Raw genomic sequence first — 20267 nt, 5'->3', positions numbered from 1 at the left:
CCCATCCCATTATCTGCCACCTGCTCGACTTTGGTCTCCTCAGTGGCTGGCTTCTTTTTATGTGTGGGCAGCAGCAGCAGCAGCAGCAACCGCATTCCCTCAAGGCCACTGCCACGCTCCTTGGTCACCATGCTGCATGAGGCATGAGTCTGACCTCGCCAGCAAACTCCTCCCAGCAGTCAGCAGAGGGACATGTCAGAGCTAAAGGTGGCAGTCGCCATAAGACATGTGCAAGTACCGCCTCTTTCTCCTCTCCCTGCCTGCGTGCCGGCAGCCACTAGGAAAGTGTGTCTTCTCTTTAGCAGTGCAAGAAGAGACGGCCGACGGGAGCTGCAGCTGGCTTTTACCTATCATGCATTGCTGCTGAGGGCTGCCAAAAAAAGGTGACCCTTGGGCCACGTGTTGGACCACCCTGCTGCTCACAATAAGGTAATATATCAGCACGACCACCAACCTAGAATCCTTCTTCTTAACATGCCATGTTTTCTATATACAGGGAACATTTTACATGGAGGAGCATTCAGGGCTTATCCACACTTATCTTTTGTCTACATTTTCTAGGCATGTTCTATGCTTTAAAGCTTCACATCCAAGCATCCCTTTTTTGCTCCAGGGCTTCCTCCATGAAAACTCACTCTTTACTGCTAAATTGGAGCAAACAGCAATCCATGGAAAACCTGTGCAATTGGTTGAACTTTAGCTTTAAAGACCAGGTTTTTGCAGGGAAAGCTCTTGGTTTGCAAAGAAAAAAGAAAAAAAGAGCCCTCTGGCACAGAGCTTTAAAGCTAGCAGACCTTTGCCCTTTGCCTGGAAAGCGCTATGTGTGGCTAAGCCCACAGACAAGCAAACCCATTTCCTTCCCCAGTGATTCAGCCCAATAGGAGTTGAGTCACATTCCCTTAGTTCCTTCCATACAGAACAACCAGTTCTATCAGAACTCCAGTCCTGTGGATCATATTCACCACGAGTGCATTGCAGAGAGCACTCCCATGCAATCCCCCCCCCCCCGTTTAATTAAAAGCAGCCGCAGAGGCATGAATAAAGCAATCCCATTAACAAATTCCAAAGCTGGGGCTGTGCAAATAAGGAGACTCTGCGAAGTTAAAATGTAAGCAACATAAGAAAAATGTCAGAAAAAAACCAACAATTTTTCATTTCTGCAGCCGGGTCATTTATTGGAAATGTTAAGTATGGCTTGCAGATGATAACTAAGTTGACTGCCCTTTGCGGCATTCCCTCCTTTGCCCCTTAGTGCCCAAAATTTGCATTTTAGTATAGTTTAAGAAAATCACTCGAACATGACTCTCATTTGACTTCTGAAGAAGAAACGCGAATGGGCACGGTCTCATTTGCTGAAGTCTCTGTTGCAATAAAGCTGTGAAGAGGGGCCGTTCTGGAAGGATCATTTGGAGCTGAAGATCAAAGGTGCCAGAGAGGTTGAGTGGCGCCTTTATGACAAAGTTTTAAGACTGTCAACAGGCAACTCTGCCAGATCACTGCCCCACTTGATGAAACATGGCTACTTTAGCACAAGCAACCCCTCCAAACCTCCACTGTTAATATTAGGAAAATGTGAGCTCATACAAAGCTGCCTTCAACGGAGTCAGGCTACTGGGTCCATCTTGCCAAGATGGGCTCCTCCAGCCTTCACCAACCTGGAGCCTGCAAGTGTGGTGTCATCATTAGAGTGCTGGACCAGAACCTAGAAGACCCGGGTTCCAAGTCCTCACTCAGCCCACAAAGCTCACTGGGTGACCTTGGGGATAAAATGTAGACAAGAAGAAGTTTCATGCGACCTTGAGCTCCTTGTGGGAAAGGTGCAATATAAATGCAATAAGTTATAATAAATAAACAGTTTTTGGATTACAGCTTCCACCACCCTCACTAGCGGTTGTGCTGACTAGAGCTGGTGGGAACTGCAGTCCAAAGCACCTGGTGAGCACCAGGTTGGGGAAGGCTGCTCTTAATACAATAACAGCCCCTGACAGTTTGGCGACACAGAAACTATTTTACAGTCTTTTGCAAATACCTTTGATTCTCTGCGGCAGAACATCCAGCCACAATAGAAGCCAGCCGAGTGCAAAGAGGCAAGCCTAGTAGAAGGAAAAGCTACGTAGGAAAAAAAGGCCTTCTGATGTTATTATTTCTATGATTATCATATATATTGGTATTTATGTCACAGAGTAGCATAAGAAAGAAGCAGGTTGCTGCCCCGATGAATGTACAACCTAAATTTAGAACATGTTTGTGTGCATCTACAATCAAAAAGGGAGAGAAGGGAGAACCAAGGGTAAGAAGAGATGAATTAATGAAAGTCGATGCAGTTTCATGTATTTAAAAGAACACAAATCATTTTTCTTTTCCAGTTGTAGATTAGGACTAAGGGAGCCTTCGCCAGCCTGGTGCCTTCTAGACATTGTATACTTTTTTATTTGTCCATTTCTATTCCACTTTTCCTCCAAGGAGCTTAAGATGGTGTTCGTGGTACTCCTCCCTCCCCGTTTTATTTGCCCAACAGCCCTGCAAGGCAGACTGGGCTGAAGAGAGTGAGCTTTGTGGCTAAGTGGGGATTTGAACCCTGGTTTCCCAGGTCCTAGTTCAACACTATAACCACCGCATCACACAGGATCTCAGTGCTGGCTATGGCAGAAGGGAGCTGTAGTCCAAACCCCCAGAAGGCACCTGGTTGGTGAGGGCTCAACTAAGGGATGAAGCTAAAATCCATGGAAGGATGTGGGATTTGAGGAAGGATGTGAAGGAGAGGAAATATCTGGCCCTTAGAGTTGGTCTTGGAAGGATTTCCAAACAGAAGGATCTAGGAGGGCTATTGGGTGGGAGAGACACCCACTCCCATACCCTCTAACACGCCACCAAGTGAAATCAGGACGTGTGTCTTGTGGGGTCATGGGACTCATGCAAGAAGAGCGTAGCCCCCCCCCCAATATGTATCTTTAGGGGCCATGCTCTCATGGGAGCCAAGTGACTCATGCGAGAGCATGATCCCCTAAAATGGGCATCTTTGGAGTCCATGCTCTCATGCAAGCCAAACAAGACATCCCAGGAGCTAATCAGAAGCCAATATGGCTCCTGTAAATCTGGATGTCCTACTTAAAGTAGTATGCAGTCCCATGGCTTTCACCCTGGTAAGCATGCCAAGACCCTTGGCTCATCTAGATCCCAATTGGGCCTGCTTCAAACATCTGGGCTTGAGGCTTACCTTGCCTTGATCTAGGTCCCACGAAGGTCACTCGCACCCCAGTCTGTTGAATGCAGAGGTGCCTGCCAAAAAGGCAAACCTAGGCACTAGCACCTGGCTCCAGGATGAGATGAAAGTTCCACCTGCAGGAAGGAAAGAGGAAGACCCCTCAGTAAGTTCAGAAAACTCTTTGTATGAAACAAAGTTTGGGGAAAGAAAGGGAGAGATTTACCCTCCATGCTCCCCCCTGTTCATTTTTTGACTGGATTCTCATGCATGCCCCACACATTTCAGAACCACCATAAATTCTCTCCCCATTAGCTGGCAAAAAAGCCACATGAAAGCCACAAAATAAATACTTAGCCCCATTGCCAGTTGCAGTCACCACTTTTCTATTTTGCTTCTTAACCAAGCCAGGTAAATGAAATGTTCACTTTTCAAAGATGGTGTTGTGCCCAAAGGGAGAGGGGCTTTAGCTCACTTCCCTCTGCAGCACATGCAGAAACTGCAGGGCCCACTATTAGTCTTGACAGCTCAATCTGTCAGAGCCTGTCTTTGCATGCAGGGGAAGTCCATAACTCAGGCCATGGGTTGAGACCCACTGGCTCCCCTCACCTGGTTTAGCTGACCGGTGGAAGCCATTCTAAGGGTGTGACCGCTGTCACATGCTGACAGCTTCTAGGAGTCCCAGGTGAGAGCTGGGGACCAAAAGTGGGCAAACCACCCCAGAAGGAGACCACGTGTCCTCCACCAGAGGAACTACACTTCCCCTAACACTTCTTAAACACCAAATAATAACACTAATAATGAATTATTTTCTAAAACAAATATTCTGGCCTTTGAGCCTGCCCATTCATTGTACTCTTTAATCTGGATGTCATCATGCCACCTTAAGGGACCAGTTTGCACATTTTACTGATTTCAGGAAGGTACTTTTAAGGCTGCCTTTTCCAATAGTTTGTTCAAGGTGGTGTCTAATAAGAAAATAAAGTATGAATAAATCATCCAACCTCATTAACAATGTATGAATTAACATGACAGAATGCTACAGCACAAAGATCTATCCACCCAAAGGCGAATGTGTAAATACTGAGTTTAAAGTACACATTCCAGAAAGAAAGGAAGATGTAGAACACTTGTTTGCAAAGAAAACCTTTAACATGTGCCTGGAATCTTACATGGTAAGGCTCTTCCAGCATGCCCCCCCAGAAATCTTTGGGATTTCTGATACCACATACTGTAATCACACAAGGGAGGGGGTTGTCGAGACAAGAGCATGAGCTGTGTCTACACACACACACACACACACACACACACACACCAGTGCAGAGTGGGTTGCCAATGCTGCTGCTGAAGCACCCCCCACCCCACTGAAGCCAAGCAGGGCCATGCTGTGCCACCTGCTCCAGGGCCCAGAGACCACCAGCAGCTGGCAGGGAGGGAAGGACAGGGAGCCAGGGATGAGGCTTGCCAGGATGTGCCCTCTCTCCAGTGTCCTAGAACCACTCAATCAGCATGAAAAGGGAGCTTTTTCAGCCACTGAGAAGAGGTCTTCTCACCCTGTATGCTGACGGGAGCCAATCAAGGTGGAAGGAGGTGAGTCAGTCACTAAGGATGGGCTTCCAGGGTCACTCTGGAGAAGGTGCACAGAAAGACCACTGAGGAGTTGTTCTCTGTGCTCCAAAGCTGAGCATTTAGGTACACTGAAAATATAAGTTTCTCTCAGTTTCAAGAGAATGGTGTGCAAGTTATGTTATGTACAAAGGAGCTTCAAGGAAAACACAACTTCGCTTACCACTCTGAAAGAAGATATTAGAGCACTCAAAATCATTTCCCCATGTACATGCACAGAAAATAGATCTAGCTGAAAGGCAACACATGGAGATCTGCACTGATCATTGCAATGCATCTATTATTATTATTATTATTATTATTATTATTATTATTATTATTATACTGCATAATCTTAGACGGTTGTATATCTTAGAAGGGGATTGTCACAGGAGCATGCCTGCCAATAATCACACAGGTCAAAGATGGAGTTAACTCTTTACTAGCAAAAAACATGAACTCCACAGTCTTGGTTAAGTGTCAGGCCTAATGAGCAGAGTAGCTCATTCCCAGTGGTCTTCCTACGTGTAAATCAGTTGCCAACACCGAAAGTCCCTGCCTCCTTACCACGGCTTTCCTCAAGCAACTGGAGACTCCACCTGCAAGCCACTAACCTCTCTTCTGCCCTCTTCATGCCTCTTCTGGTTCTGGGAGACAAGGGGGCAGGGGAGCTCATCACAGCAGGAGGGGGAGACACTTGTGACCACCAGCCAGACTCATCTCTTGGCCTCCCTCCTCCCACTCTTCTGCTTCAGCTTCTGCCTCTGATTCTGGACTTCTCTCTGGCGCAGACTCTCCCTGTTCACTAAGCCCTGTTACCACTTCAGCTTCTGGCACCTCCTCTTCCCAGTCTTCCCTCTCATCTCCCTCTGACCACTCAGCATTGTGCAGCTACCACTCCCCAGGCTCTGAGCCTTCTCCCCTTGAGGGTTCCCCAAATGGTTCTTCTTACCGTTCTTCTGCATCCAACTAGTTCGTGACAGGGACATGGCTGTGAGGGGGAGTGGGTGGAGTATCATGAATAGATCCTGCCCTTCTGAATTTGCCAGTACACCAATGCCCCACACCTGAAGGTGAACCCCCCCTTTTTTGCACCCAATTTACAAAATAGCCACACAGATGTGTAAAATTCTGCATGCTCCTTTAAAACCCACAGAAGCAGAAACTGGGAAAGGACTGTGCCCTTTCCATGCCGCACATTTCATCTGTGCTTGCTCTTTCAACTTGATAGCATTCATGTGCGGTTTTTTTATGTTCAGGAAGACAGAAACATAAAGAAGGAGAGCCTTTGCCCTTCACCCGAGGGTACAGATTGATATTTGCTTGCAAGGGAGTGAATCTCTGAACTGGTAAAAGCAAAGGTTTAATTAATTAACGAGAAAAGCTGGCAGAGATATTTAAGAAGAGGCAATTATAAGAGTGGGAGCAATATTGTGGGAGAAAGTATACAGAAGAGAATTTGCATAAAACCTCTCTCTGTGTGTCTTTAAAAGCAGCATCTTGGAAATGAGCCCACTGAATGATAACTCCTTTGCGGGCACTTTCACGGGAAGCAGAGCCGTTTCATGGGGTATTGATACCTCTGGGCTTGGAAGCACCTTACATATGCATTTTTTAAAAAGAAAAAAACAGTGATGGCCTGGATGGTTGCTTTACTCCAACCATGCACCCCCGCATCCATTTTCTAGACAAGTCATAATAAGGCTGGTATTTCAAGAAGCTATACTACAGTGGTACCTCGGGTTAAGTACTTAATTCGTTCCGGAGGTCCGTACTTAATCTGAAACTGTTCTTAACCTGAAGCACCACTTTAGCTAATGGGGCCTCCTGCTGCCACTGCGCCGTTGGAGCACGATTTCTGTTCTCATCCTGAAGCAAAGTTCTTAACCTGAAGCACTATTTCTGGGTTAGCGGAGCCTGTAACCTGAAGCGTATGTAAACTGAGGTACCACTGTACTAGGCATTTAAGTTTAGCACCATCAGCCAGCTAGGACAGAATAGCAAAGAGAATGTATTTCATGACCAGAAAGGGGGTGGATTGGACGACCCTTGTGACCCCTCCCAACTCTACAATTCTATGGTTCTATGATTTGCAGCATGACATAGAATCGGCTCCAGACATATTTTTAACTTGGATTCCGAACTTCACCTACAGAGTGGCAGTGTAGGTGTCTTGACCCAAGCTCTTGGCACAGCAGCCATGTTTCAATGCCTTCCCCTCAGTTTCCCCCAAAAATCTAGCAGACAGAACTCAGTGTTTAGAGGGAAACACCTAGGTTATTCCATCAGCTGACCCTCAAGGGCCACCCAGATGCCCCTGGCCCCTCTAAAGCAGCAGCTGCCCTCTTTGCTGCTGCTGCTGCTGCTGCTCAGGTGATTCCTGTTCAGCTGAAATGGGGAGAGGAAGATGAGAGGGAGGGCAATCTTAGTCCTGCAGGAGCCAGCCAAAGGACCATCAAATCCAGGGCCAACAAGATGCCTATGGGAACCCTGCAAGCAGTACCTAAGCACAAGAGCCTTCCCCCCCACCTGTGATCCCCAGCAGCTGGCATTCAGAAGGCACAACGCAGTCGGGGATAACCTTATCCTCCAGGAATTTGTCTTTTAAAACCACCCAAGCTGGTAACCCCCATTACCTGTTGTGGGAGCGAGTTCCACATGTGATATGCAAAGAAGTACTTTCTTTTCTCTGTCCTCCTGAATCTTCTCACCTCCTGCTTCACTGGACGGCCCCAAGTTCTAGTGCTATGAGGGAGGGAGGAAAACTTTTCTCTATCCACTTTCTCCACACAGTGCCTAATTTTTTTTTACACCTCTATCATTTCCCCTCTTACTTGTCTTTTCTCTAAACGAAAAAAAGCCCCAAATCTTATAGCCTTTCCTCTGAGGGGAGCTTTGCAGCTGTACAATATCCTTTTTTTGCGCTGAGGTGACTAGAGCTGTACACAGTACTTTCAAGTGCTGTCACACCACAGACTTGTATAACAGCATTATGATATTATAACATTCCCCTGGGTGATCTTCTCCCCCTCCACCAGCAGATCAGGAATCATTTGAGCAGCACAGAATAGGGAGCTCTCTCTCTCTCTCTCTCTCTCTCTCTCTCTCTCTCTCATTGCAGGGGGGGGGGGGAAATCCCCAAACTGAGTTACAAAAAAATTGTGAAGATGGTGGGTGGGTGAGCAACCTCACACACCTTGGGGTATGTTGCTCCTGACCACTTTCCCCTAAAGGGAATACAGAACTTGAGAGGAGTGGGAAGGATTCCCAATCTGGCATATAGGAGGACATTGTTACAGGTCTTTGGTCTCCACAGTAGAAACTATTGCAAATGGAATTCTCCACCCATCCAATAATTCATCTCTACCTGCTTGGTCCCCAGTAAGTAATGTTGTGCATGCCCCAATCACTGAGCAGCGAGAGGCTTCAGGGGTGCCTACACTTTACTCAGGAATTGGTTTCCTTGAACTGAAGGCAAATGGAGACAGTGGTGCCTTTAGAATATATGGTTTTATTTGAGCATAAGATGGGAGGGCTCACAGCATTAACACCCCAACAAATCTTGCCTCCCTAGTAGATTTCCAAAAAAGTTCCAAGCTCAGCTTTGGGTCCAGCACAAAGCAAGACATGCCTCTGCTTTCGGCTTCCAACACCAGCCAAAACCTCATGCTCACACAAAAAATTCCCTTGACCTATTGCTTTCCATCCTAGGATGATGTGGCATCCAGCCAAGTGAGGTGGAAAAAGGCCATGCCCATTTGTCTCTATGGCAACTTCTTTGGCCATGCAAATAGTAGCATTTAACTGGATAGCCAAGGCTGGTTCAGTAGCCTCTTCTACTGGATTCTAAACTTTATTAGATACAGGATCACAAGCCTGGAAGGAACCCACAGATATCATCCACACTGACCCTCAAACCTATAACAATGATATGAAGAGAGACAGTGAGCAACATCCCATTATGCCTGGGGTAACCAAATGAATAGCTCCACAAAGAGTGCTAATATTCAGGTCAGGGCAATACAAAATTGAAGAAAACTAACCACAATCCAGATTATATCAGTTGAACTCAGATGCCATTGAAATCAATTAGACAAGTTGGTCATCATCATGACTTAACTCTCTTTGATGGAGACACAGTTTGGCTGATTTAGTCTGGATTCTGAAGCCTCTCTCTAAAAGCAAAGCCCATCATTTTATGTTTCTCCCCCCCCCCCAAAAAAAAAAAATATCAGGACAAAGCAAAGGGATGATGGGTGGCACAATATGTAGGAAAATGCAATGTGTTTACAAGAGAAAAAGTCAACTTTTAGATGAATACAGATGAACTCCCATGATGGAGAAATATTACATCAGGAGAGCTTTTACATGGAAAGAGTAACAGATAGGTTTATCAGGTCCTCTAGCTGATTTAGCAGAATATTTTAATACCTAAAACTGAGTAATATTCTTTCTTCTAATATGAACACAGTCCTTTGACTCCAAAGTAGCCCTGCTAAGCAAAACAGACATGCTCTGTAGTTAAGTGGGTATATTTGATTATAGCTTTTCTTTCTATCCAAGAGCATATGATTTAGGTCCATGTTGCCTGTTAGCATCTTTCAGAGCACAGTGCCAACAAAACAAAGCTATAAACTTCAAATATTGTCAGCAGCATTGGGGTTGATCTGAAAGGAAGGAATCCCCCAACCCCAAGACTTTAAACAGCTGGAATTAATTTTTGCGAAGTGTATAAAAGCATTCACCCATTCAGAGTGAGGAGAGATTAGTTGCTATCACTCTGAACTGGTTTTCATGACCAAAAATGAATTCAATCTTAGCATTGCTCCAGAATCACTTCCAAGGAAGAAGCAGTCCCAGTTACTGATCAGGCTGTGAATGTAGTGCAGTGCAGACAGCAGTAATGTTGATGGTGGGCGAGTGGGAAAACATTTTTCCCTCTCACAAAAAGCCTTATTTGCCCAGCCAGGGCAGAAGGATTGTTGCAAGAAAGACACAGCAGGATGGAATTGCTTAACCCCTCTCCCACTAGGGGTGGGCAAATTTCAGTTTAGTGCAAATTTGGCCCCATAAACACACTTTTGTGAAACCATTTCCCTTTACTGTATATTGTACAGTTCTACATTTATATGGGCACTCTCCCTTAATATATATATTTCCACAGACTTCATTAGGCTGGAGGGCTGCATTGCAAAATTCAGAAGCACTTCAGTTCACATCTTGTTTTGGGATGTGTGAATTAGGTAAATGCAACCTGAATCAAATCTATCCTGTGCCCATATCTCCCTCCAACCCACTAGTTCTCCACTACAGACTCCTCCAAACATATACCAGACAATTTTAATCATGTTGCCCCACCTCAACCAGACTCAGAAACTGGAAATAAACACAACTTCAGCAGGGAGTGGGGTTAACTGCCTCAGCAGAGGACGTTTGCAATGGAGAAAGGTGCAATAGGGATGATGCTAATTTAGCCTTCTCCCCACTTCCACCCCAGATACGTTCATCTCACAGCAGACTGCAGCACATTTCAAGAGAGAGCAGCAAAAGAGGATGGGAGAAATCTTAAGATACTGCAGTCCATGCCAGACTTTGCAACTGCAAAAGTGGTGGGTAGCCTGCTTCCTCCCACCAAAGGAGTCAAATAATTTGGATACTTAGGGTTGGTGTACAAGCCTACAGTTTCTTGTTTTTTATTTAAAACATCAAGAACATTATGCACAGCCACCTGCCCTTCACACCAAGCCCATTTTTCGAGAGAAGGATTTGCACCTCGCAGGCGTTATATTTGGCAGTAATCAAAATGCAAGCCACGGACAGCCAGCCACAGGCAAAGAAAGAATAGAAAATATGCCAGATGTATTAGAGACAGGGAAAACGTAACTGACAAGGCAGAGGGATATGGGTGGTGGTGGTGGGAAAGAACTGACAGGATGGATGAAGGAAATGCCAATGAGACTGGAGGATGGTTGTCAATCAGCCAAAAAGTCCTACTTAAGCCAGCCTCAGTTCACACAAATGTCAGCCTTTAAATAAAGTTAGTCTTCCACTCTCACTTCACAAACTAGGAAGAGCATAGTTACTGCTGACCTTTAAAGCCCTAAACGACCTTGACCCTGAAGGAGCATATCCATTTTCATTGTTCAGCCCGGACACTGAGGTCCAGCTCTGAGGGCCTTCTGGCAGTTCCCCATTGTGAGGTTATAGGGAGCCAGCCAGAGGGCCTTCGCAGTAGTGGCACCCACCCTGTGGAATGACCTCCCATCAGTTGTCAAGGAGATAACAACCATATGACTTTCTGAAGACATCTGAAAGCAGCCATGTATCGGGAAGTTTTTAATGTTTGGTGTGTCTTTATATTATGCTGGAAGCCACCTAGAATGGCTGGGGCAACCCAGTCAGATGGACAGGCTGCCATTATTATTATTATTATTATTATTATTATTATTATTATTATTATTATTCCAGTTGTGTCGAGTGCTAGGAACCTGGATTTTAGCTGAGCAAGAATGGAGATGTTTAACCTGCACATCTGGTGGAGCTTGTTAGATTTGATGGAGCTCAGTTGATGCCTCATGCCTCAATACCTTGTGCTCCCTACGCACATCTACTCAGACCCAACATTCATCACCTGAGGCCCTTCTTCATGTACCCTTTTGGGGAAAGTGAAGAGGATGGTTACTGAGTTCAATAACATCCATATTTATATAAAGCAATTAAGCCTGCAACTGAGGGGGTATTCCTAGCCAGAAGAAGAAAGGGAATGATTCTTACTCCAGGAAGATCCTACTGGGGTGTAGGGAAACTGCACTAAAGGGTCGCCAATGACTGCCAAGACAATGAACAGTGAAAAATAAGGTTCCTTGGGATTGTTTGAGAAATTTTGCACATGGAGAGAGAAAGCCACCAACATTTGGGAATGGAAAAGTTCTGAAAGAACTTTAGCCTTAGCTCAATTTTAAAACAGGCCTTGATAGCAAATTGTGGGAGACTATAAAAGTGCAACAAGCTGACAGTTATTTAGCCTATTATTATATTTTGACAACCATGGAAAGGATTGTATGGATTTATTTGGATTTATTAATGTACATATTTCCTCAAACAATGGGTTTTGTTCTTAAGGAGAGCCTCCTATGCATTTGTTCACAGCAAATCAGAGTACATAATGTAAAGTGAGAATTGGTCCTTGCTTGCCAAGCAAAACAATAAATTCTAGATCTTTAGTGTCGGCCCAAGACATTTCTGATAGCTGAGGGACATTCAACAATACTCTGAAGCTGTGGGGCATCCTTGGCTAAATTTTTATCTATTGCCCAAAGAACCACAAATCAGCAGATTAGACTCGTTTGGATTTCATAATAAATAATTACTGTTTGTGCTCATAAATCGATTCTGGGAGATATGAACAAACGGATATGAACAATCCTGCCCTCTGTCCTTAGTATCAAATTCTGCCTCTGGAATGCGCATCCAGTAACTACTAGGACAAGACGAGGACCTCTGCATGACAGTCACGTACCCCACAGGCAGCAGACATCCTGATAATTGCAAAGTTCTGGTTGTAAGCTTCCTTTGAGGTCCTGTTGCAGTTTTAGCTCCTTGTCCAAAGAAGAGGACGAGGAGCACCCCTATACAAATCCAGAGTGGAGTCCCTGAGTCATTTAGGACTATGTTAATTTGTTGTTCATGAGTGGGGGAAAGAAAGCTGTGTTGGGTGTGTGTGGAAATATTGTGGAGAAAACATGGTCACCTGACAGTAATTTTGTTGAAAGGGTACTCCTAGCAAAACAGAAAACACACAAAATTGCCCAAAGGTGCCAAAATCCTGCAGTGAACATGGCAATATTTTTCTAAGAACAAGGATAGCTGTCAGAACCATAAAACGGATAGGATCTCTTAAGGCATCTCTAGAGAATTACGGATTTCAAAAAAAACACTAAAGGAAATCACAGGGTGTACTATTAAAATTATGAATGCAGTCAAGGTGATAAACTGGGGCAGTAAGTACAGAGATGGCTAATGGAATTCACAGGAGTAAGGGGAATAATGTTGAATTATTACACCCATTTTCACTCTTTCTGGTTTCCTGCTCTGGAGAAGCCAGAGCTCCGAGGAAAACATAAACAACAACCTTGACATGCAAGGTAATCAGACTTAAAGTATTTTGGTGACACCTAATGAACTGTAAACATGGGTGCACCAGATTAGGGATGGATAGTTTGACCTGACCGTGGCACAATTTAACAATCAGCAAATGCTGAATTTCTCCTGTTGTGGCAAAATCCTCAGTCCCCAACATGTCATCAGGCTGCAACTTCGAATCCTCAAAGGTTTTGTTAAATGAATTCTCCAGCCCTTATTTATGACTGAAAGGCCCATTGGCGCCATTGATGTCTGGGCATGTAGCACATATTACACAGGGGCTGCAAAACCTCAAGCCCAGGGGTCAACTGTGGCCCTCCAGGTCTCTCTGTCTAGCCCTCAGAATGCTCACCAGGCCACACCCCTCACGGGTGTTGCTTCACACCAAAGTGTTGGTTGGAATTTGTCCTTAATTCTGATAATGCCTCGTCTCAGGATGGGGGATAAAGAGTGGTGTGGTGTGTGTGTGGAAACTAGCCTATGGCACAATGATTAAAACTGCATTAGTTGTTCCACCCACTTTTCCTTCTGGCCCCAAGCACCACTGCCAAGCAGAAAAAGTTCCCCCCACTGTTGTGTTACACTTTGCTGACCACAAGTCTCAGAAAGATAGAGCACATGCTTCATGTGCAGAAAGATACATGTTCCAATCCATGGCATCTCCAGGGATGGGGAGCAGATCTTAGGCATCAGGTCTGGAAGAGGAAATTCTACCTCTGCCTCTGTGTTCAGGACCTTGGAGAGCAGCTCCAGCCTGTCTTGATATGATTGATATGGTGTGATTTCACATAAGGTATATTCTTGCATTTGGGGAAGAAGTATAGCTCAGGAACAGTGCCTGTTTGGCATGTAGGAGAACCTGGAGTTCAATCCCTGGTTTCTCAAAAGGCATTTCAGGGAAATTGTGGGGCGGAGCAGCGGCAAGGAACAATCACCACAATACATTTTAAAAGGTGCTCCCAAGAGACGACCAGACTGAGATCATGGAAGCATAAAGAACCATTCCAAGACATCTGTGAAGTAATTAATGACGCCTGTTAGTGGGTGTTTAGCAATTGCCTCTGTGTCCACCAGGAGCAAAGAGTTTATCTTACCCTTCCAAAACAGCCTTTTAATTTTTTTTAAAAAAATACAGTACTGTAAAGGCATTCATTGCTACCAATTCACTGTATAAATTTAAAATGATAAAAAGAGAATGGACGGTATATTTCCATTTCCTATAGACACAGCGCTTCCTATCAGATCAAATACTCTCAATAAAGTACTGAAATCTTCGGCATTCAGCTGGGATTTGGCACCGAGCGTCTATTAATTAACCAGAGAGATGATAACAAGGTTTACATAATGGGTTCTCTCAGTCTTGGAGGCTGGCAGGGAGGCCCCCACAAAAGCTGAGCAGATTTCAGCCCCCAGGTGTTTGGCAAGCGAGATTCTCAGCTTCACTCTTCACAGATTCACAGGCACTTACTGTGTCTGGCTTAGTAACAGACCCTCTAAATCTTCCAAGGTTGACATACTGATAACAAATTCCCGTAATCGCATCAAAAATGTTCTGAGCTGTTTTTACAAAGAGGAAATTCTAGTCACACACACACACACACACACACACACACACACACACACACACACACAGCTTTCAGGTAACTATGGCTATGTCAAGTCATCTTCCATTCCCTTACTTATTCCTGTCAGTAGCTGCCATTTGCTCAGCTGCGTGGTGGAATCCCAGGGTATGGTAACCATGGAAATTGGACTTCAGGAAAACCAAGCTGGATTGGCCAGCCTCACTCCTTACAACTCCATCACCAATGGACACTTTCTGGGATTCTCAAAGACACTGAACATATCTCTGCTTTCACCTATGTGCCCACAGCCAATTTTCCACACCCCTAAAAGTAGCTCCAGTCATGTGTCCCAAGGGCAAAGCACATCTGATTCAGGGAAGAGGGCTGTAGCTCAGTGGCAGAGGACCTGCCTTGCATGCAGATTCATTCCCCACCATCTCCAGGTCAGCCTGGGAGAGACCCCTGAGTGAAAACTTGGAGAGCCAACGACAGTCAGTGTAGATGAAGATGGACCAATGTTCTGATTGAGTGTAAGCCTGCTTCCTATATTCTCAGAACGTCCCCTTAAAGAACCTCTAATTACAAGGCTAGGAAAAAGCTTGGCCTGAGACCATGAAGAGTTGCTGGCAGCCAGAATGTTGAGGAAGATGGAGCAAGGGTGCAACTCACTGGAATTTATGCTATACATAAGTATCCAAGAAGGACCCAGAGCTCAGTGGCAGAGCAGATGTTTTGCATGCAGCTGTGCTAATCTTCTGTCCCTTTCATCTAGGGCTGGTGGAAAGATCATTCTTTATCAGAGACAGGACTGGCTAACCATTTGTTCTCCAGTTGTTGCTGGACTAAAATTTCCAATTTCCCTGGCCACTGTCTGCAATGGCTAGGATTGATGGGAGTTGGAGTCCAACAACATCTGGAGTACCACAAGTTCCATAACTTAAAGTTCCAACCTTAGACCTTGGAAAGTAAATAGTTATTAGTTCCTGAAGAGGTGGTTCATGAAAACATCAGGCTAAGCACTAAGTATAATGGCCAACCAGGTGGGAAGCTCACAAGCAGGACCTAAGCCCTATAAAAACATAGGAAGCTATGTTATGCAAAGTCAGATAATGAGAAGAAGCTTACAATAAAGCAGACAAAATATGATTACAATTGCAAAGTGTACATTTCAGCAAGGCTTACAAAGAACCATAAAGCATAAAAATAGTTTTTATTGTATTGAAGGATACTAGAAGCAGCTGACAATAGGCAGGCTTCCAGATAAGGTCCTGTTTTGAATGTCTTCCTCAGGTGATAACACATCAAAAGCCCTAACTGCGTTCATCTCTCCCAATAAGTTCATTGATTCCAAGAGGATAACACCAGTGGAAGGGTTCAAAATTATAGGCTGGTGTCAGTATTAACTAATTTGACTGTCAGTGGCTCTCCAGAATTCAGCCCTACCTGCAGGTGCTGGAGATGTTCTGCGTGCAAAGAAGATGGTCTGCCACTGAGTCATGACTCTTCCTCAAGTGGCATATTCCAACCAACCCAACAAAGTAGCAGGCACTTTCAGGCACTGAAGCTCAGGGGAAGGTGTATAACAATGGCAAGTAGTCACATGCAAATAATCTGATGCCAGGTGAAATAAAGTTGTCTGTTGCTATCCTAGGACTGAAACCCAAGCTCTTGAAGCCAGGCCTGCAAGAATGTTCTACCTCAACCGTCAAAGATAGCATGCCTGTGATTACTAGTTCCTAGGGATCACACGCAGGGAGCACAAGGGCATCTGTTTGGAAACTTTGCAAACAGAGTGCTGGGTTATATGTGCCTTTGGCCTGATCCAGGAGCCAGGCTCTTATCATGTTCTTAGAACCTGGAGGATGCAGGGGCCTTCATCCAATTCAACTGAATGGCAGAAGATGTTTGAAGTCATGCCCCTTCCAAGATGGTTTTTTAGCCTGTCCTTTTGCTTTTGGGTTGCCCCTTGAAGCCTATGGGTTCACAGTGTCCAGTCACAGCCACAAACAGGGAAAGCAAGAACTGGCTCAAGGCTTTCTCTAACTATTGCAATGAGAGGGAGTTCGGAATGCCAGTGTGCTAAAAAGTCTGTCCCAGAGAGATTGGAAATCCGTTTGCTAGTTGAAAGTGATTGGTGCTCCACACAACCTTTTATACCTTGCCAATCAGAAAGTGTTCCTTGTCTGCCCTGCTTGCATTGGGATGGTTTGCCTGCCCTGAAAGCAGCACTTAAAGGAAGCTTGCTACATGGATCTTCTTCATGCAAGATGCTACATGCAAGATGCTGATGTTGAAACTCCCCATGACAGGAGAATCAAGGTAATCTGCAGATGAGCCTTGACATTTTCAGGACCACATTAGCAACATGGCCTGTATTTTAATGGGTCATGGTCAGTTTTCTCTCTCTCTTCTGAGCTTTCTTTTATACCAGTAGTGGGAGAACCTCAGGCCTGGGTGCCACATGTGACCCTCTAGTACTTTCTATTTGGCAACCAGAACCCAGCTTCTGGGCCTGCCCACCAGAGGCATTCCCACATGGGAATGCAACTCCACCCAGATATAATTATACCAGTAGGCTGTTTTCCTCTGGTGCTGCTGTGTTCATTCTGTTGTTTCCAGTGTGTGTGTGTGTGTGTGTGTGTGTGTGTGTGTGTGTGTTCCACTGCAACTGCTTTGCAGTTTTTCTAGTTTCTGTTTTTCTGTTTTGTTTCGGTACCAAATTCTTGCCATGTCTTCTTGAAAAGTTGCATGATGAGGCCAAGAACACTTGCAAATGAATTAAGGCAAGAGTGACAGCCCTAAATAGTAAATGAGCATCATAACAGTCACGGTGGCCCAGGACAGAGGTCCATCTAATGCTAGTATCCACTGTCCCCACAAGCAAGACTAGCCACGATGGCTATGTCTCCATGGTCAGAGGCAGAAAGGCTTCTGAATACCATTTGCTGGAAACCGCAGGAGAAAAGTGCTCTTGTGCTCAGGTCCTGCTTTCAGGCTTTCCACTGAGGAATCTGAGCAGCCACTAGGAGAACAGGATTCTGGGCTAGATGGACCAATGGAGGCTCTTCTTATGTTCGAAAGATGTGAAGGCAATAGCTTTCCCCATTCCTTAGCTCCAGAGCCTGCAATATAGGAAGAGTCCAAGTGGTCCGTTTCCACTGCGTGTCAGTTTCACATGTGTTTACTCAAAAGCCTTTCTGCATTAATCTGCTATTATTATTCTTTTAAAAATCCACCCTTTTTAAGAACAAGCAATCAGAAGTACACACAGGACTCCAAAACTGGCCTCACCATGGTTTTGCATTAACAGCATCCTATGTGTTGGCTTACAGGTCCCATGAGGTATGAAGTCATTACACGGCCGCAGCAGCAGACAGTGAGGAAACATATATTTTGAGCATCATTCACAAGCCAATCTGCACCAGGAACCAACAACTGAATTAGTAGCCGCCCTTTCCCCACCAAAGCAGCCACCTCAGCACATCAAGGCTAGGTCAGCTATCCCAAGTCATCACAGGCTGCCTAATTCCTACTTGCAAGGGGTGGGGGTGGGATCTAAAGTTAGATGATGAAATTAATGGGCAAGAATAACTTAGATCCATTAATTTCAACAGGTCTACGCTGTATAGAACCTTTAATATCCCACATACCAGGGTGTTTGCTAAGGTTAACTGACAAGACTAAATGCGAATATGAGATACAAACCCTCTGCTGCTAAAATCCAAAGTAAGAACTAGCATTCATTCAGATAGTTTGCCACCTGCTCACTAAAGAAATTGATTGGTCCCCTCTGGGAAGATGCTCAGTGAAGAGTCTTTAAAGATTAAGCAGAAAACTGTCTCATAAGATGATACGTATTTTTGTAAGCCCTTGAATTTTCTTAAACAAAACAAAACAACAACAAAAAAACTACAGTAAAAGAACACACGAAAGCCCTTTTTGACCCCTGAGTGATCATACAGACAGCAACGAGCTTTGAAGAGAACTGTAGCAATCCTGCCTGCTCAGATCTTTGAAATTGAAACAGCAAAATTCTTAAAGTGCATTACGTTCTTGCTATCATTGAGACTTTAGGCTCCTTTAGTTTATGCTTTACATAGCAAGGAATTGTCTGTAAGTTTTACCGTAATCTTGAGGGAAATCTATTCCAGATAGAGAAGTTGATATACATTTTGAAAATAAATAAATAACCCTGGAGCTGTGCTGCACTGAATGACTTAGTGGGATAGCTGAAAGATTGGGGGGGGGCGGAGTTCCACAGGAGCAACCAATCGAATGCAATCATTTTGTGAATAGCCTTTCTAACAAGACTAATTCCTTTGCTCCAGTTTGATGGATTTCAACCATTACGAGATCTGTTGAAGACCAGAGGAGCATGCGGAAGCAGGAGAGGAGGTGGGGAGAGCTTGATAACACCATGCACTGCTTGCCATTCTGAGAGAGTCTTTGCTTCTTCGTGTTAAGCAGATTATTACAGAAAGAAAGCCTAATGGCTCTGGTGCCTCATCTTAACTCATCATGCCACAGTGGATTTAGCTTTCCCAGTGCCTGGGAAGTGTGAAATGAAAGCATTAGGCAGTGAGTTTATTTATATTGCTTTGTCTTGAGTCAAGACAGCTAGGCCTCCAGCAGCCCACCTGAAGGCTATTGTAATATTACAAGCAGAGCAAAAAAAGGTTGCAAAACTATCTTGAGCAGAAATACAATTTTAATATATGCCAGTGGAAATTTCTCCCCAGCTCCAATATCACTTCCAAAGCCCAGAGCTTCTTCAAAATGGAACTCTTTAAAGTTGACAAATGAGCTGGATGGAACTTGTCATACTGGAAATCATGCACAATGCACTAGGATAAGCAAGATTTTGCATACAGTGGTACCTCGGGTTACACACGCTTCAAGTTACATACGCTTCAGGTTACAGACTCAGGCCAGGTTACAGGCTAACCCAGAAATAGTACCTTGGGTTAAGAACTTTGCTTCAAGATGAGAACAGAAATTGTGCTCCGGCGGTGCGGCAGCAGCAGGAGGCCCCATTAGCTAAAGTGGTGCTTCAGGTTAAGAACAGCTTCAGGGTAAGAACGGACCTCCGGAACGAATTAAGTACTTAACCAGAGGTACCACTGTACTTGCAAATCACCTATGAACTTCTGAAAGTTCTGAATAAAAAGTGAGGGGTGGCGGTAGAACATTTCTATTCAGCAGAATTTGAAGAAGTTCTGGCATTCATATGCCACAAATAAGATATAGATGAAAAAGCAAAGGAAGGAAAAGGCTGCCAAGGCAACTTGCTCTACAAAATGGGAGAGTGCAAAATGTAGCTAAGGGAGGTGAAATGTGGATTCAAATTGGGTGATGAAAAGAATACATATAAGAATGCAGTATCAAGGGCATGAGTAATAGTTCTAGAATGGGTTGGGTCTTAAACAGGCTCCCAGACATCAAATTCTAGATGCCTTATCTCCTGAGCCACCAATGTTCTGTACCTCCAGGGCACTACTTAGTCTGAAGTACCTGTCTGTCAGAACATTCCATCAGCTGACATACACACTCAGGGCCAATCCCTTTCTCCCAGGCTCTGAGCTTGCTCCTCCAACTTATTTTTGATATGAGGAATCTTGACCTCTGCGTGGTATTGACTATGCACCTACCTTTGGCCCCTTGATCCACATTTGTTGCCTGAAATGCCTGGACCATACTTCTTCCTGTGCTCTGCTTGGTCAACAGCTAGCTTCTCTGGGTCATGGAGCCTAACA

At 44.8% G+C, this 20267-nt stretch overlaps 1 protein-coding gene across 4 annotated transcripts in view; it reads right to left on the bottom strand.

Moving 5' to 3' along the window:
- Nucleotides 1–20267, bottom strand: part of LOC114589285 (5-hydroxytryptamine receptor 2A-like) — a 243011-nt gene that overhangs the window by 91662 nt on the left and 131082 nt on the right. For 2 of the 4 annotated variants that reach the window (XM_028715548.2, XM_028715546.2), the window contains exons 2-3: nt 3218–3339; nt 2030–2109 (exon numbers count right to left, since the gene is read on the bottom strand). The gene's annotated coding sequence lies outside the window, so the exon portion shown is untranslated. The remainder of the gene's footprint in view (nt 1–2029; nt 2110–3217; nt 3340–20267) is intronic. The other 2 variants (XM_028715547.2, XM_028715549.2) reach the window with 1 other exon arrangement.

Source organism: Podarcis muralis, chromosome Z, assembly GCF_964188315.1.
Source record: "Podarcis muralis chromosome Z, rPodMur119.hap1.1, whole genome shotgun sequence".
In the NCBI taxonomy this organism is placed as follows: Eukaryota; Metazoa; Chordata; class Lepidosauria; order Squamata; family Lacertidae; genus Podarcis; species Podarcis muralis.
The sequence above is the reverse complement of the archived record's forward strand: the minus strand, read 5'-3'. Positions and strand labels throughout refer to the sequence as shown.